Genomic DNA, 22160 nt, shown 5'->3' on the forward strand with positions numbered 1-22160 from the left:
ACTCCAGAGACAGGCCCTGTGGGAAGCTGGAATGGGGAGGACGGGCATAGCTCCCGGAAGCTTCAGCAGCCAGCCACCTGCAGCCTGTCTGTAATGGGCTGGGCAGCGCCAGGCCTGGGAGGCGGGCATCCCCCCTCCCTAGCAGTAGGAAGACTGGCCCCTACCCTGGGAGGTCAGCTGGGAAATGGGGTCATCCCCTCCAGGTCCTCGCTGCCTGCGACCCCTTCAATACAGTGTCGGGAGCGTTTGGCGATCACAGGATCAGTGCGGGCCGGGAGCGAAGAACAGATCTGGGTCCAAGGGAGGTATTCCCCATTTAGGGAGCCCAGCGGGACTGCTGAGAGAGGCGACTGTCACACTGGCAGGGACCGCCGACGACACAGACAGGAGGCACCGCGAGAGCCAGGGTCCCAGGCAAGGCACTGGACAGGGCAGGCGTGGCTGCCCACAGAGGGGCAGCTGGCAGGGGGCAGCCTGATCGACAAGGCCTTCAGTCAGGTCTTGGCTGAGGAGGAACAAGGTCCCGTGCTGCTTTGGAGAACAGAGCGGAGGCGTTGGGAACACGAGGTGAGGCGGCAAACCAGGCAATGTCACACAGCAGACAGCCGGGTGGGTGACCAGGGAGGGCAGCACAGACAGACGGAGGTCATTCCATGTGGACGCCACAAACGCGACCAAGGACTAGAACCGCTCCGCCTGCAGAGGGGCGCACAAAGGCCTGTGGACAGCTCCAGGTGGGGATAAAAAGACGGCCCGGGATCACCAGCTCCTCATTTAGTTCTGACAGTTACCTGAGGTGGCTGTCCCAGCTTCTCAGGCATGAGGCTGAGGTTGGGGGCCGGAGCCTGGAGCCCACCCCCCTAGGCACATCTGAGCCTGGGCCCAGGATGCATGGGCGCGGCTCAGGCACTTGTCCTACTTCGTCTTGTCAACTTGACACAACCTGGAGTCACCCACAAGTGAAGAATGGCTTCTATCAGATGGGCCTGTGGCCACGTCTGTGAGACTGCTGACTAATGGCTGGCGTGGGTGGGCCCGGCACACTGTGGGTGGCACCATCCCTAGGCAGTTGAACCGGACTGTGTAAGAAAGCTGGCTGCGCATGAGCCGGAGTGAGCCAGTAAGCAGCACTTCTCATGGCTTCTGCTTCAGTTCCTGCCTAAGTTCCCACCCTGACTTCCTTCAGTGACAGGACCGTGACCTGGAAAGCGTAAGTAGAAATAAACCCTTTCCTCCCGAGTCGCTTTTGGTGACGTGCTTTATCACAGCAACAGAGATCAAACAATGGCAGACGCACACACCACGTGGTGGTGGCACACGTCTTCAATCCTTGCACTCAGGAAGCTGAGGCAAGAGAGTTCCAGGACAGCCAGGGCTAGAAAGAGAAATCCCGTCCAGAAAAAACAAACAAACAAACACAAAACAAACAAAAAAAACAGGCACATACATGTGTATAGGAACATACACATATAACCCAGACAGCAGCTGGGTTCCTGTGTGCAATACTTCTAACAGGTGGCCTCGCCTCCTGCCATGGGGAGCACTCCCCTGCCACGGGGAGCACTCCCAGCTGCTCATCAGCACTCAGCAAGCCTCCACCACTCTCCCTTGCTCTCCCTCCCTCCCTCCGCTGTCCCGGAATGTCACACCCACTGTTGGCCTGTATGGCTTGCAGCCACACCTGTCCCTCTTCACAGGTACTCGGCTCACAAGCACCCTGCACGCATGCACCCTCCTCTCCATCCCCCAGGCAGGCAGGCTTGGCGAGCTGACTTTTCACACCATGTCTGCACACCCACCCCTCTTCTCACCCAATGTCGCCCCCCCCCCCACTCCGCCAGGGGCCCTCACTTAGCAGACACACTGAGGGAGGGGTGCCCCTCCTTCCCAGCTACTGCCCGACATCCCACTCCTGCAGCTGGAGGAAGTTCCAAGGGCTCCTCCTTCCCCCTGGGGCTTAGAAGTCAGTTCCCAGCAAGGCAGCTGGCGGAGGGGGGCACTTCCCAAGGCACCTCTCCCAGGCCTCCGGCAGGGCTGGCCTCAAAGCAAGGGCCATTAGCTGTACATCCAACTCTGCCCCACACCCCTTCCCTGCCTTCCTAGGAACAGGACAGACACCAGGTCCTCCTGGGGAAGCCACCTGAATGCTCCCTTGCCCAGCCCAGAAACAAAGCCACAGGAGGGCAGACCTGCTGAGCTCCCCCCCCCCCCCCCCCCCCGCTCCAGGTCAGGCAGAGAGGTGACCATAAACAAGAACAGAGAGGACAGAGAGACATGACGTAGCCACACCTGCCCACACCCACACACCCCACGGGGGTACCAGGAAAAGCAGCTCCAGGGACATTCAACGAACCTGCAATGGACGGATGGGGGAGGGCGGGGGCGGGGCACTCAAGATCAAGGACCAGCTTGGCTGTGGAGGAGACAGAGGGCAAAGCTGGGGGAGGGGGGGGGGCAGGAACTTCTGCGGAGCCTGGGAAGGGCAGGGGTGCAGGACAAGGGGCACTGACCTACTCTAACTTTTAGGAGTCACAGGGATGGGGTGACAGGCCCAGCCTGCACACCCAGGGCAGTCTCAGAAATTGAGGCGGTGCCCCTCCCCCGACCCCATCTAACTCGCTCCCACAGGAAGAGCTAACAGTCTGGATCCAAGCCATGAGCCTGCGGCAGAGACCCGGGAGCAAGGCCCAGCTCTGTGCTCCTCAAGGCTCCAGCCATGCCAGGCCTATGCCTCCTGGTTCCTGTGTCCCTGGACAGATGACAGAAACCCTGTCATCTAACCCTGTGTCCGCTGGTGATGATCCCAGGAGGCGCTCGGCACAAATCCCTATCCCTTCCCAGCCTTTCTGGCCAGCAGTCATACCTTCCACAGATGACCTTGGTCCCCAGGTAAAAGAGGGTAAGTGTGGATGTGCAGAGACCCTGGAGCCCAGATCCTGCCCTGCCGCCCACACTCCAACCAGACACTGCTCCGGCATTCAGCACCTAGCTCCCGCTCAGGACCCTCAGCATCAATCCAGTCCCCCAGTAGGTGCCTGGAGAAGAAGCCTCTCTCACCAGGAGCCCATCTTCCTCTAGATCCCCGCCCCCGCCCCCGCCCATACCCCCAGCTCTATAGCCAATTGCAGGAACACCACAAGAGGCAATGTCCTAGAAGCCCTCAGCTAAATAGACACAGATCTGGCCCAGCCCTCAACATGCACGGGACACACACACCCCACCCCATCCCACCCCTGCGCCAATCCTATAAACCGTAGTTTGAGGACCTGGAACAACACAGCCCAGCTGCTCAAGGCTGGGGCAGCCAGGGCCCCAAGGCTGTGTGGGACCTGGGGGATCCCCCACCCTCCCAGGATAGCCCGGCTGGGTACATCTTTCCACACCAGGTAAACAGGAAGCCTACCCTGTCCCCAAGGGGCCTGTGTCACTGTGGGAGCCAGCAGCTGAGACAGCCAAGCAAAGGAGGCCGCTCCACCGCCCTTCCATTTAGAAGCCACGGGGATATTTTATTTTCCTTCTCAAGTGACAGCTGAGACGCCCGCCCTCGGCGGCTCTCCTTGAAGCTGTAGAGAAGCAATCACAGAGAGGCCACCGAGGTCTCAGTTCCAGCAGCTTGGCAGCCACGGCCACGGCAGGAGGTGGATGGCAGCAGCCTCACCCCTGCAGCCCTCCCGCGAGCAGGGCAGGGGCTGTGAAACCAAGGCCAAGAGGGCCAGCAGCACAGGGGAGGCGTGGGATGGGGGCGGGGGGGGCACATGACAGGGCCTGGGTGACAGAGCACAGGGACTCAGGGTGCACCCAAGGCGACCACAAGGTCAGGAGAGAAATGAAAAGCAGACCCACTGTCACGAGAACCCCTGGCTTCCAAGTGCATCTGCTTGGGTCCCCAAGACATCAGGCCTCTTCAGGCTGGGTGTAATTAACAACAAGGGGGAACAAACACCACAGGAACCATAACCACGGCCACCATGTGGGCTTCACAGCAGCCCTCGGGAGTCTCTCCTCAACCCTGGGAGGAGGGTGCCAGCGACCCCGACCCCATCTCACGAATGGAGAAAACCTCCATCCCCAGGACCACAAAGCCAGGAAGAATCAGGGCGTGGAGGGGGGGGTCCTCGATCCTCAGGACTTGGTGTCTGGGCCTCTACCCAGGTTACCAGCCCTCCACCCACCTCCACCCGTGGCCTGGGAATCGGCTTCTCAGAACAGTCATTTAGCTTCTCACCGAGGGGGGGCGGGGCAGTCTACAAAAGGCAGAACCAGAGGGAGCAATTAGAGGCAGAGGCCAGGAAGAAGCCGTATCGACCGACCGAGACCGCCTTCCCAGGGAAGGGGCCTCTCTGTGGTCAGAGGCAGTCTGGCTCACAGCCAAGCATAGGCCAGGCCAGGACAAACCAGGCCGGGAGCCCACAGAGGCCCAGGCAACCCGAGACGCCATCTGCTATCCACCTGTCCATCAGCAGTCACCCACATGGGCCCCGGGCCCTTACAAACCTTCACTCCCAACAAGTACCACTCCGGGTTTTTTTTTCAGTATGATTCATTTCGGTTTTTGAGCAACCAGGGGTGGAACCCAGGCCCTCGTGCATGTCAGGCAAGCACCCCACCGCTAAGCCACCACATCCCCCAGGTCATCTCTCTGCTTTTCAGATGGGAGGTGGGGAAGAGGCAGGGAAGAGGGCCAAGGCCCCACAGAGGGGACTTCACCTCCCCAGCTGCCTCCAAGAATCCCTGGCCTGGGGAACAAATAGGGCAGAGATGAGGGGAAGGGATGGGGGATGCTGCCCTTGGGGCCCATCTGCAGAAACGACCTAACAGGCCTCCTATGGAATCACCGGGTTCAGCCTGGGGCTGGGTAGGAAAATCACCAACAATCCGCACCAACCTTGTACTAGGAGGCTCACCCCAGAGGCTGGGGAAAGCAGGCATGCTGCGGAGGGTCTCAGCTTCGACCCGGGAGCAGGGATAGGCCACCAGAGGCTGCATGGGCTGGGCCAGGGGCTAAAGCGAGATCAGGGCCACGATCGATTCCCCAGAATGCAATTAATTGCCTGGGTCAAGAGGCGGATTAAAGAGATCTGTCACCCGGGGCTCAGGGGACAGTCAAGAGTCCTGCAACCCAGGATGGAAGAGGCAGCTGGCATTGAAGGTGTCATGGGGGAGGCAGACCCTTGCTCCCCACACACCATTCACAAAGTCCCATTTTAGCTGACACTGCCTGCCACATTTGTCCACCCCAGTGAAACTCCAAGAGGGCAGTTCCTCCATCTCCCTGCAAACGGAACGCCAAGACAGACAGTGAGGATCAGTCCGCTGCCCGGCCACACCACCCTCTTGCCCTGTGCTTGCTGCCAGCCTGGGCTGAGCCACCCTGAGTCACCTCAATGTGTCCAGTCTGCAAAACGGGGTGACACCTCATCACCCCTTCACCCTCCACACCACACCCCCAGCTTTGGAGCTCTGCATTCTGGAATGTTAATCCCAACCTCCCTCTTGGGCCCATCCTACAACTGGAGAAACTGAGGCTCATGGAGGGGAGGGGGGAGGGGTATCATCAGACACTATTCCTAGAAGCCCTATCAGCCTAGCTCAGCATGTGCTTGGAAGCCAAGGCCACATGGGAGAAGGGGGTGAGAGGACCCAGCACTACACTCCAGGAGTGGGCAGTACTGACCTCAGCCTGGTCCAGCTGGATGCTTCTGTTTGGGGACATGAGCCTGTGACTCTCCCAGCTCCACTGGGGTGACAAGGCTGTGTCCATTGTCACTGTGACCCAGGGACTCCAGATCACACATACACAAGCAAGTGAGCCTGCCCATCTCTCAGGGCAGCACTCAGGGGCATCCAAGGACCCACCCCCGGCCAGCAGCAAGACCTAGAGCACAACTCCTAATCTCAGCATAGGGTGAGGTCCAAATTCAAATTCTCCCACTGCTACTTTCCGGCTGGCTTAACATCCCATCTCCCATCTCAGAGTGTCGCTTGTGGAAGCCAAGCAGACAGATGAAGAAAAATTGAGGGCGCTTAATAAAGAAATATTAGGGCCAGGGAGATGGCGCGGCAGTCAAGACACTCGCCACCAAAAGTGACGACTGCAGTTCAGTCCGAGACCCACATGGCTTTGGAAGGAGAACTGACCTCCACACATGCGCCATGGCAGATGTGTGTGTGTGTGTGTGTGTGTGTGTGTGTGTGTGTGTGTGTGTGTGTACACAAGGGGGAACAAACACCACACACATACACACAACATTAGATAAATGTAATTTTTTTTTTTTTTTTTTTTTTGGTTTTTCGAGACAGGGTTTCTCTGTGTAGCTTTGCGCCTTTCCTGGAACTCACTCTGTAGCTCAGGCTGGCCTTGAACTCACAGAGATCCACCTGGCTCTGCCTCCCGAGTGCTGGGATTAAAGGCGTGCGCCACCACCGCCCGGCGATAAATGTAATTTTTAAAGTATCTGTGTATGGGTGTTTTGCCAGCATGTATATCTGTGCACCACTTGTGTGCCAGTATCAGAAGAAGGTGTCGGATCCTCTCTGACTGGAGTTAAAGACGGTTGTAAGCCACTCTGTAGGTCCTGGGAATCGAACCTGAGTCCTCTGCAGGAGCCAACAAGCGCTCTGAACCAATGAGCCATCTCTCCAGTCCCCAAAATAAATGTTCAATTCAAAAAAATTTTTTAAATCTTAATTGGTTTTCACACGTATTTATTGAGATGAAATTCATGTAACAGAATCATTACAAAGTAATTCAAGGGTGTTTGGTACACCCAACGCTGGACAACCATTATTATCCAGTTCCAGAACAGTCCACCACCCTAAAAGTGACCCTGTCCACACTGAAGTCTTTCAAGTACCCGCCCCACGGCTCCTCTGTTCTCCATGGGTTTGTCCTTTCTGGATGTCTCAATGGCTCACACCCTTGGAACCTGAGTACTCCTTCATTCCATGGTACTCCATGTCATGTTGGGGGGGGGGGACACACGGACGCATGGCACGTGGTGCTTCATTCCATTTTGTGCCTGAGTAATATTCGACTGTGTGAACAGGTCAATTACATCATCTTTTAAAAATGCATTTATGTTTATTTTATGTGCCTGAGTGCTCTGCCTACAACTACGTAGTACGCGCACCACATGCATGCTGCATGCAGTGCCCACGGACGTCGGAAGAGGGCATCAGATCCCCTGGAACTGGAGTTACAGGTGGCTGTGAGCTGCCGTGTGGGTGCTGGGAACCAAATCCAGGTCCTATGGAAGAGCGATCAGTGCCCTCAACTGCTGGGCCATGTGTCTTTCCAGACACATGACTATGTATTTTTAAATGAGAAAAAGAAACGTGCTTGAAATAAGGGCAGGGCTGGGAGATAGCTCAGTGAGTCAAGTGTTTACTTCCCACCTGTGGGGACCTGAATTTGGACCCCCACCCATCCGATGAGGTCAGGTGTGTTGGCATGCCCCAGTGCCCCAGTGATGGCAATATGGGAGGTTGGAACAGGTGAGTCTTGAATCCCCTGGCCGGCCGGCCTAGAATACTCGGAACATTCCAGTGAGAAGGGACCTACTGTCCTCTGGCCTCCACATGCACGCTCCTCACACAAAAGAAACAGCTCGACAAAGTGTGCTTAAAACTCATATACACACAGAAACATCAGAGGACTGTGAGCTGGGGAAGTAAACCTCTTTCTTCCTAAGAACTAACTTGTGAAATTTTATACCAAGCCTCGTACCAATAGTGGAAGCTGGTCAACGGAAGGAGCCAGCCAACGGGTGGGCAGGGTCTGTGGGAGCCACTGGCCCCACCTTGTTCTAACTCCCCACCCCCCACACCCCCCTCCTACCCCCACCCCACCTCCCGCTCCCCATGCAGGACTACCTGGGAGCCTCCTGTAAACACCAGGAGCTGAGACCCGTCTGGCACCATGTCTGAGGTAGGTGGGAGGAAGGGCCACAGGTGAGAAAATGTAGCCAGAGACGGGGAAGCCCCCAGTGAGGCGGTACGGAGCCCCCCACGATCCCTCTGGCAGGACTGTTCCGAGCCAGAAGGCTCTGGGCTGGACTCCAGTTTAGGGCCTGGCCTTGGCAGTGATTGAAATGGAAAAAGAACCTCCACCCACAGCGTGCCTAGCACAGATCCAGCCTCCACCTACAGCGGGGGATCACCATTCCTGTTAGCCCTGAGGGCCACAGCAGCGGGGTCTCCATGCCAACACCCCTACCCTAGACATCTTAGAAACCGGTAGGGATGACTGTCACTTTGCCCATGAGGGTCCCACACCCCATCCAAGTCCCCTCCCCACACAAGCTCTGAATGATCTGGCCATTAAAGCTTTCCCGCAGAGCACGCACAGAAGGCACAGGTTCTTTAGGACCAATGCACACAGCTTCCCTGTCCCGACTCTGTGCCCAGCCATTCCCACTTGGTACCATAAGCTTCCACAGTCAAGCTACTTGTCAAGGGCTGCTGGATGCCCTGGGCAACGCCACTGCCCTCTCTGGGGGACTTTGTTCAACGCACGGGGTCATGAAAACCGAATATGTAAATAGATACACCATGGGCTTCCTCAACTAGGCACAGGCCTCAGGCTGCCCCACAGCCCTGGTCCCCAGCGCCAAGTCCCAGAGGCTGGCAAGGAATGCCAGCAGGCCCCTAGCAGGGCAAGCAGGGGGTGGAGGATAAAATCCTGCGCTTCCTCCGCAGGCCAGGTGGCTCATGGCCTACCCAGCTTTTATCTCAGAGGAGATAAGCTGCCTGCTCACGTTCACGTTCACGATCAAATGAACCCACTTAATCCCCATAGGGATCTGTGCTGAGCGGCTCCCAGGGCCTGCGGAGAAGGGCGACTGATGTCTGATGTTGCAGAGGGGCCACACACCACGGGCTCCACATCCTGGGCAAGGCCACTCACAGAATCCTAAAGCAGCCTAGAGCCCTTCTCTGAATAGGGTTGGGGGGGGGGGGGCGGCGACACTGGACAACGGCAAACCCAGGCTGACTGTTCCTCACTGGACCACCTGTCCCCCCCTCAGAATAACCCATCCCCACCAGACCGAAATGCCAAGACAAAGGTGGCCGGGTCAGGGCATCTGCAGGGCCTGCCAGACCCCGGAAGCATTTCAGAGACAGAACCTACGAACAGGCCGGGGCGGCAGCCGCCTCAGCTACGTGTGGCTTCCCGGCCCTCGAAGACACAAATGAGCCGTGGGAGGAGGAGTGTGCCCCAAGGACACTGGGCAAAGTCTGTAGGCGTTTCTGGCTGTTACAAAGGGGAGCTCTAGTGGGCAGAATCCAAAACGGAATAGGATGGACCCCCAATGCCCGCCGCCCTAGGAATGTGAGCAGTGCCCAGCCTGAGCTAACCTAGGCTACATGAGACACTGTCTCAAAACACTAGGGCAAGGGGGATGAGACAGAGAGCCCACCCCACCCACCCCACCACCACCCCCACACCCACCACCCCCCGGTCCACCAGGAGTTCCCTCTTAGAGGCTGGGCTAGGCTCAGACTGTCTCTAACTTCCCCACTTTGAGGAAACCTGGCTGCCAAGGCCCAAGCCCTGCCTGGCAGTATGGGCAGGAGGGTTCAGCGGTCTCTGCTCACCATGATCCACCAATCACGAAACACACGCTCCAGGACAGATCCTACCCAGACGACATCAACCCATAAGACACGGGTCTTGACACAGGTCCAGTGACGATTGGGACAGGGACAATGGCCGGTGGCTTGGCTCTGAAGTCCTTCTAGTTTCACAAGCCGAGAAGGATAGCACTGTCTGATCTCTGTTTTACATACAGGGAAACTGAGGCAGCGTGATTTAAACACGCTGAGGGCTATGGGGGTGTGGTGAGAGAGGGAAAGTCTGGCTTCCCAGAATGCCCTTGGGGTCTAAGGCCAACCTTCCTGAGCCTGGGAAACTCCAGGCTGGGTGGTACACAAAGCTGCCACTGTTCACCCACTGCTGACCCACAAACGGGCAGGGCCACATAGCTCAGTCCCTGTGACAGCAGGCTGCAGCATGCCTCACGCAGAATGACGAGACCCGTGAACTCCGCCATGAGGACACGACGGAGCCCAGGCCAGGAGAGAAATACACCGGCCTGAGGAAGCAGAAAGACGTGGGTGGGAAGAGCCCACACCCAACCAAGGCCGCCTGGGCCAGTCTCCCGTGAGAGAAGCTGGTGGCAGTGTCTCTATTTAAGAGCTCCATCTCCTTATCTCCTTGCCTCCTAGCCCAGGCTGGTCGACACAACCCACTTCCGCCCAGCAGCCTCTGCACCTAACCCCACGAGGGCACCCCCAGTCAGCCCAGCCTCCAGAGCTTGCCTGGGAGGCAGCCGGGGGGACACTTGCATTGAAGGATCTCATTTCATTTAATTGCTGCTCCAGTCTCTGGCGACAGGCCCAGAGGCCTTGGGACAGGAGCCGCCAATTTCCGCCTTTCTCTGCAGCTGGGGAATTGGCCTCTGGGCACTGCCTGCAGCAGAGAACCCCGGGCACCTGCCCCTTGGAGACAAGGCCATGGCTGGAGGAGCGCATCCCCGAGAAGCAACTGCTGTCGGTCATGGGATAAGCTAGAGACACACTGTTCCCTGGCCATCCGCATGGGGCTGGGTACACACTGGCTTTGAGGGAATAAAATACAAAGAGAGAACATAAGACCACAGACCATCCCTCTGCCTCCCAGCCTCCCCCAGCCTCCCCAGCCACCTCAGCCTCCCTGCCTCCCTTTCAATTTCTCTCCTGTTGCTTCACATCCTGTTGCCCAGATCCCAGGACACAATGGCCACCAACGTCCTGGGTCAGGGACAGGCACCATCCCCAGCCCCAAGCATGCGCACTGGCTCAGCATGGGCTTCCTCTCGGGTTGTAACAAGTGACATGACCGAGCAACAGATAAATGCATTTCCACTCTCGGCTTGGGGGTGAGAGCCACAAACAGAGGTGGGGGGACACTGTGGGGGTGGGGCTGGCCCACCCACAGCTAGGGACATAGAGCATTGCTCTCCACCTTCTTCAGCCCCGCCTCCAGCCTTTTAGCGAAGACCCCAGACACACGTTAGTAAGATCACCTCACCTGCCCCGGGCTCCAGCTGATTTGAACCCAAGTCCCACCTGCAGCCTCCACTCTGGTTTGCCATTTGTCAAAATAGACAGCATCCAACACTCGGCATCATTTGGGGATTTATTCCGCTAAAGCCTCCAACATCAGCGCCTCAGAGCCTCAAGAGAACTCCCAGGGCCACACCCCATCAATCGTGAACCCTAACATCTGATTTCAGGGTCCAGGTAATTCAGTCTCTCCATTTCCACAGGGCGCAGTGGACATGCCAGATCCGCCACCCCTATGACGTGGATCCATCCCCAGGAATGCACTCTGGCCCTTTTTGAAAATGTGACTCCGGTGGAGGCCATCACTGCAGACCCTGGCTGGCTCTAAGCTGACAAGAAGCAACTATCAATCAGTGTTCCTGAGCAACTGTTTTCGAGGTTTGGGGTTTTGTTTTTCTGACCAGTCATGAGACCCACCACAGCCACAGGAAATTCTCTCCTCCCCACCCCCGCCTGCACAGTTGAGGCCACAGGAACAATTCTTGGCACCAGAGAAGACTCTTAACCTCTCTGAGTCCTCCGGGCATCACCAGGCCAGGTGATGGAGCCTGCAAGGCACAGCTGGGCAGCGGGGGTGAGGCACGTGTGGGAAGCTTCCAGAAGGCCAAGCGGCCGGCAGGAACGAGGACTGGAAAGGCTGTGAGCTAGGATGGGCTCTCACAGCCACTCAAAGATGCTCAGACAACCCTGGCCCTTGGACCACCATGGAACCAGGGCCCCAATGGCAGTACTGAAGGGACAAAGGCCAGCCGTGGTCTGTGACAGGCACAGAATGACAACCACCACCCAACACTGAAGGCTGACCCAGGGCCCCATGAAGCCGTCTCTTGCTTTAAAAAGCCCTTCCTGTCTCCTTCTGGTAGGAAAATGGGGGACGCGCTGTCCACCGGTCAGAGAGGGTATGTAGGTAGTAGATGCAGCACAGCACAGCCTTGGCCTCTGGTGCCAAGGCTCTGCCACAGCATCACCTTGTCAGCTCCCCCTGCCCAGATCAGCAATGCCCCAGCCATACACATTTCAGCGTTTCCCAAACACTCTTTCCAGCACCCAAGGGGGCCCAGATGCCCAGCCAAGGCAATCGAGGGCCCAGAGAGGGCGACACAAATCTGAAGGTCACACTGCAAACCTACAGTGCGGCCCCTGCCTGGTGTTCCCACAGAGCTGTGACAAGGACAGGAACGGAACCCAGGTGCCAGGGGACACAGTGGGGAGACGACAGTGGGGACACAGTGGGGGAATGCAGCTTCCTGTCAGTGCTGTGGCTGCTATTTATAACTGACAAGGAGAGGCCGAGAGAGCAGGGTCCGCCTCCCACACTGCAGAGCCAGCCAAAGCCCTGGAGCCTTGGAGGGTGACCCTGAGAACAAGCTGCAGTGACCAGAGAGGCATGTGAGGGCAGGGGACGGTCCCCAGCCACTCAAAGGGAGGGACCCCAAGGATGAACTACGTCCTTGTCACCCAGGAAAGGGCACAATGGTTAACACTACTGTGTGCCTCAGTTTCCCTAGCTGAAAAACAGGGAACTGGGCACTCTAGTGGCCAAGGTTTAGTGACCCAGGACAGGCACTGCAGACTTCTGATATACCCACCCAGCTCTACACCAGAGCAGAGAGATGCCTCTGGCACAGATACCCACAGACGTCACACCAGTGTGCACACCTGTTCCCAAGAGCCAGGCTGGGGCAGGCCAGTGGCTACAAGGATCACATCCACCCACACCCATGCCGGGCTGTTGAAGGCAGTCACCCACTTTACAGATTCAGACACTGAGGCTGGCCGGCACCTAGGCTGCTCCACACCAGCCCAGAGTCGAAACAGTCTTGGGGAAAGAGCACAGTGGACCCCTGCACCGAAATCCTGACAAAGACATCAGACATGAGGACAGAAGGAAGGAGACTCAGACCCCCGGCAGGCCTGGGGCAGGTGCCCTGTGCCCATCATGTAAGTCTCACCATTCTAGAACTTGGGGTATGGCTGGGGTGACAGACAACGCCATGCACTGGAGGACAGCTGAGCTCAGCCAGGAAAGAGCCCTCAGGACAGGCCATGTGGGGAGCAAAGCTGGGGGGGGGCACCTCAGGCAGAGAATGCGCACGGGCCCTGGGGTGGAGGCATACGGAAGGAGAATCAGCTGAGGCCAACGTGGCAAGCACAGAGGGAGCGAGGGGCAGAGGCAGTGGGCAGCAGTGGTGCAGGCCTGGCCAGCCACTGGGAGGCCTGGCCCCGCCACTGAGCCAGCCGGGTCAATCTGACTTGGCTTTGTTTGAACGTGGGTGGGTGTGCACACGCGCACGGGAGGTCAGAGGACATCCCAAGTGCTGGTGTTCGGATCCTGTCTGCCTTGGTTTTTTTTGAGATCTCACACTGTGGCGTGGGGCTTCCAATTAGGCCAGGCTGCCTAGCAGACCTGTCTCCACCTCCCGAGCGCTGGGATTCTTACAGCAGTGGTTCTCGGCCTTCCTGATGCTGTGACCTTTTAATACAGTCCCTCGTGTTGTTGGTGACCCCCAGCCACACAATTCTTCGGTTGCTACTTCAATAACTAATTCTACTACTGTTATGAATCATAATGTATGCAGGATATCAGATGGGGGAGCCCTGTGAAAGGATCATGTGACCCCCCCCATGGGATCACGTCCCACAAGTTGAGAACCACAGGATTCGAGGCTCACATGTCCAACTTTACACAGGGACTGAACCCAGGTCCTCCTGTTTGCGCAGCAGTCCATCTCCCCAGCCTGAGTTACTGTTTTCCCGTCCTTTTGTGTGCGCTCCTGTAGGGGGCCATGGGCCACAGCACGTATGCAAACGCCTGGTAAGTCAATTCTCTCCTTCCACATTTATGTGGGTTCCAGGGATCAAACTCCGGTCACCGGGCTTGTTAAGACAAGCACCTCTTCCTGCTGAGCCACCTCAGCAGCCAAGTTGGTTTTTCTCACCATGCAGCCCAGGCTGGCCTCGAATCCGTGGTTCTTCTGCCTCAGCTTTCCAGTACACAGATTCCCAGCATGCACCGCCAAACCCAGCTTGACTGAGGTTTTTAACAGCACCTTATGGTATGGGATGGATGGCTGGGGCCACTGCTGAGAGGCAATCCACTTCCCGGAGTAACAATGGAGAGGAGCAGCCCCCAGGTACTCACGATTTCTTTATGTTTTGGGAGCCAGACGTCCAAAATCAAGAGCGGGGCTGGTCCTTCTGGGAATCCCATGAAAACTCATCCTTAGCTTGTTCTCAGCGGCCTGCGGTCCTTGGCAGTCCTGTCTCTGCCTCTGGCTCTGTCCCATCTTCTGTCCACATGTCTTCATGTCAGCTCCTCTTAGGAAGACACCCCGCTGCATTCAGGGGACCCCCGCTGCAACGTGACTTCACCCTAAATAGTGATGCCCACGGTGACTCTTGCCACTGAAGGTCACATCCTAGGGTTCTCTGAAGAACTTGAGTAGGAGGGAGACACTGGTCAACCCAGGCTAGAGCATGGTCCATGCATAGAAAACAGATGGGGACTGGAAGCTAGCAAAGGTGGACCAGGCGGACTGAGGCCACAGCCTCAGTCTCCCAAGTTTCAGCAGGGACCACCCAGGAGCCACTATGCTTACAGCTCGGCTGGCCGAGGGCAAACCCTAGGACCTGAGGGTCTCCAAGAATAACACCCCTCCAACCTCATGGCCAACTCAGCCCTCCCACAGCAGGCTGGTCTCGTTAGCCCTATGATGTCGATCACGTTGCTGTAGCCATGGAGATCCCAGGGGATGGTCTCAGAGTGACTCAGGAGGGCTGTAGAGGCTAGCATGAAGACAGATGGGCCTGAGACATCTCTAGGCCTGGCCTCTGAGACTCAGCACTTAGAGTCCCCAGTAGAGAAACTCCGCACACAAGACCACAAAGGTAACTCCAGCACGGCCCCCACCCTCCAGCACCGGAAGGCAGGATCTTCCCACGAGGGTACGCAGTATGAGAACAGACCTCTCTACGGCAGTAAGTGGGACGGACATTCAGGAGGTAGAGGCACCTCTAGGGTCACCTCACGTGCCACCACTTGCCTTAAGAAGGGCTCTGAGCTAGGAGGTGACGGCAGACTTCAGGGCTAAGGAAGGGGCCTCAGGGAAACTCTGAGTCCCACAGTAAGAGCAGAAGCCCAGACTAAAATAAGGGGGTCGCTGGCGCCCTCTTGGCCAACTCAGATTCAGGGAGACTGAGGCCCTGCTGAAGACAGCAAGGAGGGTATGTCCACTGGCCCTGGCTCATGGGCCCGGAGCAGCAGCTGGTTCAGGTCTGCGAGGCAAGAGCTCCCTGGCTCCTCTCTTTCCTTCACACCCTGCAAGGTCCCCCCACTCTGCTCTAAGTCCTTCCCAGCCACACTGGCCTGTCCAGACCCAGGCTGGAGCCAATTCCTCAGGGATGCAAACCACACACAAGTCACAGAAAACCAAGCGCACCCAAAGACAGAAAGGGAGCCCAGCCACCAGCCCCAGGACAAAGTGGCCTGAGGGGTGGGGGCAGGGAGGAAGGGACACAGACTGATCTTCTAAGGCCACCTGCACAATAGAGACTGACTCCTGAGGCCACCTGCCAAGGAGCAATTAACCCTGGAGGCCACTCAGGCCGTAGAGACTGACCCCAAGGCTACTTTCCCAAGAGATTGACCCTGGAACCTACCCAAACCAGGAAAAGGCTGACCCCCAGAGCACCCCTCACAGACAGCCCCACGCCAGTCCCAGCCTTAATTCCAGCTCCAGCCACCCCCTGGGGGCTCTCCACCATCTCCCTTCCCAATCTCGTGCTACACAGGGGGATCAGAGGAAGCAGAGTCACCCGAAAGCATCTGGGGCAGCACCCCAGGGTCCCTAGGTACCAACGGGTGACATCCCACCCCAGGGCACATTCTTCCTCGGGCTCTAGGAGTCACTAAAAGTCACTCTCAATCCCCCAAGGTAGACAGGAATCCAAAGGTGCTCGCTCAGGAGTTTAACTTGCTAATCCACGCCCCAGTCAGCCTCAGTTTCCCCCAGGGAACATCGGTGGGAAAAGCACCTTCACCCCCACCGCACTCAGAGGACAGCACCTTCCTCCTAGACCTCAGCACTGAGGCAATTCTTAGGAATCCCCACGATAAGATAAAAATCAATGCTGGAAGCTAAGACAAAGGAATCCAGGCCCAGAGTGATATGGATAAAAAAAAAAACCCAAACACAGACCCGAGCGACTAAGGGCAGGCTTGCAGAGCTGCCTTTGAGCGCCCAAGCCACCAAAGCAAAGAGGAAAACCGGGCAGGTTACAAGCTGGTGACAACTCTGAAATTGCCATCAAGGCCCCCAGAAACCACTCAGGGCTCTACACAAGAAGACAACGGTATTTAAGAAGCAAATGCTCCCGACTCAAAGTCAGTGACCTCCTCACTTCCCACCGAATACAACAGTCGGGGGACAACCACCAGCCCAAGCCTGCCTGGGCCAGGACCCCAGCAAGAAGCAGGAGTCTTGGGGAACACTCAACATTACTTCCAGACCCCCTCGTCCAGGGCCTGTGTCCCTCAAGTGCAAAAATCTGGGTCAGCTACAAAAAAGTCAAAGGACTTCCCAACACGCTCTGTTCCCGCTGTGTAGACCAGACTTTCAGAGCTGGAGCCCAACACATATGGATGGACCCCAAAAGCTTCATTTCACACAATCAATCATTTGAAAAAAAAAAAAAAAAAAAAAAGCAAGCCTTTAATCCCAGAGCTCGGGAGGCAGAGGTAGGCAGACATCTGAGTTCTAGGACAGCCAAAGCTACAGAGTGAGACCTCTCGTCTTCCAGAGGATGGGGGCCATGCAGCCATGACAACAGCCGAGGCACCCAGAGCACCAAGCAGTGGGTGGCCCTCTTGAGACTGCACTGAGTATTCTAGAGCACAGACCAGTATGGGCCAGGACATGCCAAGCAGTATACAATAGGGTCACATATACAATGTGACGCCAGGGACACACAGGAACGTGGCTCATGCTCAGCCTGCCCGCACAACCCTGTGTGACTGCCCCAGGAATGGGACCCAAAGAGCTGTTTTCGGTAGGTAGCCACCCCCACACTCCCCGCGGCCTTCATGCTTCCTATAGGCTCCTTTTACGAAACTGCCTTTCTATGAGGCCAGGAGACTTCTGCCGTCTAGAAAGCCCTACTTCTTTCTTGTAGCTGTGGTTTTTATTTTGACAAACACACAAAAGGCAACGGCATCAGCCACCGAACGAAGGGAGCTGTGTGTGAACATGTGGCAGCCAGCTGTGGTGACACATGCCTGTCATCCTAGCACTCACAAAGCTGGGCCGGGAGTTGCGGGCCAGCCTGGGCTACAGACTGAGTGAGACTCTGTGGTGGTTTGAATGAGAATGCCCCCCCACCCCCCGCACAGGCTCATAGGTTTGAATGCTTGGTCCCCAGTTAGGGCTACTGTTTGGGAAGGATGAGGAGGTGTGGCCTTGTTGGGGGAGATGTGGCACTGGGGGGTCGGCTTTGAAATTTCAAAAACTCACACCAGGCTCTGGCTCTGGCGTGTGTGTGTGTGTGTGTGTGTGTGTGTGTGTGTGTGTGTGTGTGTGTGTGTCTGTCTGTCTCTCTCTCTCCTCTCTCTCTGCCTGCTGCCTACAGATCAGGATGTAAAGCTCTCACCTACTGTCTGCTTCCCACCATGATGATCCTGAACTAAACTTCAGAAACAGTAAGCCAGCCCCCAATTAAATGCTTTCTTTCATGAGAGCTGCCTTGGACATGGTGTCTCTTCAAAGCAACAGAACACTGACTAAGACAGACCCTGCTGCTCGCCCCCCCCTCCAAAAAAGGAAAAGACAAAAAATGGTCATGGCACATTATTTCATAGCAAAGAAAATAAGTTTTGCCAGGCAACGGTAACGCACGCCTTTAATCCCAGCACTCGGGAGGCAGAGGCAGGCGGATCTCTGTGAGTTCGAGGCCAGCCTGGTCTACAGAACGAGATCCAGGATAGTCACCAAAACTACACAGAGAAACTCTGTCTCGGAAAAAGAAAGAAAGAAAATAAGTTTCACTTACAGGAGGCAGGTCCTCCCCAGAGGACCAGAGGAATACAAGCGTACCAGGGTCCCAGCTGGGTCAGTAACCACTGTGTCACCGTGCGCCACCCAGTGCATAAAGACAGCGCCACCTAAGCATGGTTCACTCCAGCTGCCTGCTGAGCCTGGGAAAGGGGGAAGCAGGAGGGTGTTGGGACCTTGGCTCGGCAGAGCTGCCAGACTCACGGCACGGTCCGCGGCTGCGCACAGCCACCACCACCTGCTCCAGAAGAACGCCAGGCCTTCCAACACACTACCCACAGGCTCCCAGTCCCATGGGCTTCTTGCTTCTCTGATCATTAATGATCAAGTTCGGCAGAGCCTGTCTTCTTCTCAGCTACTCTGGAGGCCGAGGCAGGAAGACTCCAAGTTCAAGCCCAGCCTGGACAACTTGGCGTGAGCCTGTTTCATAAATAAAAAGGTAAAAAGAGAAGTCGGATGTGGCGCAGTTGACAGAGAACTTACCTTGCATGCACAAGGCCCTGGGTTCAATCCTGAGGACGACAAACTAAGAACCAAATTATTAGTTCCTGCCTAGGTGGTACCAACCTCACTTACTACGAAGCTGGAAAGGCTCAAAAGCTGAAGACGCTCTAGAACAGTGGTTCTCAACCTGTAGGTCATGACCCTTTTGGGAGCCGCACAACCCTTTCACGGGGATTGCTGATGACCACCCGAAAACATAGATCTTTACATTGCGATTCCTAACAGAAGCAAAATTACAGCTATGAATTAGCAAAGAAAATAATGTTATGGTTGGGGGTCACCACACAACATGAAGAACTGTATTAAAGGATCAGCATTAGGAAGGCTGAGGACCACTGCTCCAGAACATTCCCACCACAACTAACTTCCCAGTGCCAGAGACTGGTGGGAAAGGGAGGCCATGCCGTGGGTACCAAGGTCATAGGGCAGAAGGTTGAGAACCAGGGGATCATCAAGCCATGCACAGGACAGCATGGAGCATGGAAAGTCTGCAGAACGGGGCGGGAGTGAGATGCTTGGTGCCAACCTCGCTCCGACACCCAGGTCCACCCCAGTGGCCGCTGCGCACGGGGCAACCAGACAGCCACCAAAGCTGGTTAAGTGAACTAAAATTAAATAAAGCCACCAGCTCGGTAGCTTGGCGCTCTGGACACAATAGGAGCGACACACAGGGAAGTCACAGTATGGTCTTTCCAAAGCACCCCTAAGGCAACCCAACTGCCAGGGTTCCAGAGGGAGGGGAAACCGCCACATACACCGGAAGGCACCATTCCCACCTCCATCCCCACAGCCCTCCCCTATCCTCCGAGCTACTATTGATCTCCAAGCAGGTTAATTACAGGTGGGAGGGGAAACCTCAGCTTCCAGAACAGAGAGAGGCAGCTGAGCCAAGAGCCACCAACCAGGGAGAAGGGAGGAGCCCTGAGTCTCCAGAGGGCAACAAGCCCCAACCTGGGGTCAAGGAAAGATGCTAGGCCAGCCAGACACTGGAGGAGTCTTCCTAGCAGCCCCTCAGGAGGGAGGATTCTAGACTAGGGGTGTAGATCAGTGGTACAAATACTTGCCTAGCACAGGAGGCCATGGGCACTACAAAATAATAATAATAATAATAATAATAATAATAATAAATTTACAAGGAAAAAAGATGGCGAACTGAATCCTGTCCAACCAAACAGCAAGTATAAAGGACACGAGTCCCCGTGACAAATTAAGTCTTTGCTCTCCAATGGGGACGCCACATACAATGACAGCAGATCCAAAGCCACATGAGGACTTGCGTGACCCTCAAGACATTAATTAAGCAGTGGCGGCAGCAGTAGCAGAGATGGTGGTAGCCCCATCTTACAGATGAACAAACTAAGGCTTAGAGAGGTTCAGTAACCTCCCCTGAGCCAAACAGACTGATGCTGTACCGCTAAGCACCAAACATAAACCTCTGCAATCCCCGCTAGTTCCCATTGGTGGAGGGCAGGGTTCCAACTTGACAGATAAGACCTACAAGTCCTATAGGCACCAGCCTGGGCACACCACCTTTGTAAGCCCGAAGACTGTTTGGAAGTTTTACAACGCTAAATCAACCACCAGCTTAGTCAAAGCGGATCAGGCAGCCTGTCCCGTCATGCTTCCGTGATCCTTTAGGTATCTATGAACCAGAAGGTGGTGACCGGGCAGGGACCCAAGGGCAGGTCGGTGTGGAGTGTCTGCACTCTGCTCTACCTTAGAGCTGTCACCAAGAGAACTCTGACTTCGATCACCACCCCCATTGGCACACAGTCCCGTGACCTTGGGCAGCAGCACCCTCTGACCTGTGACACTCTCAGGAGCAGAATATCTCCAGGCAAGCACAGGTATGTCCCTAACCAGATTTCTCCAGGCTACAGGGCTTCTCGTTTGCAGCTTTATGCCCTGTTAGACACCATGCTAAATAATTCAAACCCCTGTTTTCATTTCAAAATAAACACGGCCCTGTCGCCAAGGCAGATGCCAAAAATTTGCATGAATGTTTGAGATAAAATGAGACTTCAAAGAAATGCCAGCCTGCCGCTGGCACCGCCCCCTCTCCAAACCCTGGGAGAACGAGTTCCCAGTCTCCAAGCTGCCCTCCTCCCACAGCCCTGCGAAGATCAGCAGGTGCCACCTCATGAGAAAGGTCCGTTCCTGCTCCCATCCTCCCTGCAGCGGGGCAAGGCCAAAGCTGTCTGCTGTGTGACCCATGAACAACCCAGGTGTTAGCCCCGGCTTCCAAGGCCAGTCCCCAAACCTCTCTGGGCTTCTGTGACACCATCTATAAAATAGGACAGTCACGTCCCCATAGCCCACCTCAGGATGTTCCGGTAGATTCATGCCTGGTGCACACACAAAGACACTTTCTAAATGCTGGCGCACACAGTTAAGGGCTTTCTGATGCTGGCATGCACACAGTAAGCGCTTGCTGGATGATGGCACACACGGTAAGCGCTTGCTGGATGTCACCATTTTGCTCCTGCCGTGCAGATCTGCCAGCTCAGAGAACAGAATTCACCTGGCACACTGTAAGGTGGATTTCCTTAGAGGAGGCTCACCTGACCCTTCCCAACCTTCTTTTCCTCCCCAGGGGAGATGGGTCTTCTGAGCTAACCCCACCACCTGGCTTTGTGTAGCCCTGCCCTCCCCAGACAGCTGCCTCAGCTCAGTTTTACACACACACACACACACAACACACACACACACACACACACACCTATCCCCTGGGCATCTTAAGCAGGAATCACCAGCTCCTGCAAGCTGCCACCCTTGCAGGGAACTGTCCCTGAGGTATCACCTGGGGAGGCTGCTCTGTGGTATTGGAGACATGAACAGGAAACAGCAGGGAAAAATAATGCACACAGAGGAAAAAAAAAAAAAACCAGCCTCCAGCCCCTGGTGATAACACATGGGATCTGCCAGCTGGATCGATCACTCTCCCGGCTAACTGGATGGTGAGAAGGCGCCGCCCCCCCATCACAGAGGTTAGCACCAGGTTCCCTACCGACCCCTTAGGGTGGGACCCAGCTAGAAACAACCGGTTCGTTGTTCCAGCCTGGACTCCAGGGTCCCTGTGGAGAAGGGGATACGGGGTGGCAAGCACCTGCTGGCCCAGAACAATCCCAGATCCAGTGGTGCAGCGGCTCAGTTCCTGTTTGCAGTGCTAGGGAACCTCTGGGAGGCGGCAGGGGTATTCATTGGGAGAAAAGAAGGGATTAAGCCATGAGCCCTCACTAAGGGGGGGAGGGGCACAGCCCCAGGCGGGGTCTCCATCCCTCACCGGGGCCTGACAGCCACATTACCACGGACATGGGTTTATCAATAGTATTGATCCCTGGGCAAGCGTAAATAGCTCCGTGGGAAGAGGCCAGGTCTGGACAGTCACTCCCAAGCCCACGTCTGGACCTGAACACCCGCAGGCTCCCCTGGCACCCCAAGGCCACAGCGGTAAATTTCCAAGCAGGGCCACGGAATGCAGGCAGGGAAGCCAGGCAGTACCCG

General features: G+C 56.3%; 1 protein-coding gene across 1 annotated transcript in view; it reads right to left on the bottom strand.

The window, feature by feature from the left end:
* The window catches only part of Ncor2 (nuclear receptor corepressor 2), a 150017-nt gene extending 135340 nt beyond the window's left edge, over positions 1 to 14677 (bottom strand). The window contains 1 exon segment of the mRNA XM_028894308.2: positions 14249 to 14677. The gene's annotated coding sequence lies outside the window, so the exon portion shown is untranslated.
* Positions 14678 to 22160: the final 7483 nt, after the last annotated feature.

The sequence above is a fragment of the Peromyscus leucopus genome, chromosome 23, assembly GCF_004664715.2.
Source record: "Peromyscus leucopus breed LL Stock chromosome 23, UCI_PerLeu_2.1, whole genome shotgun sequence".
Lineage (NCBI taxonomy): Eukaryota > Metazoa > Chordata > Mammalia > Rodentia > Cricetidae > Peromyscus > Peromyscus leucopus.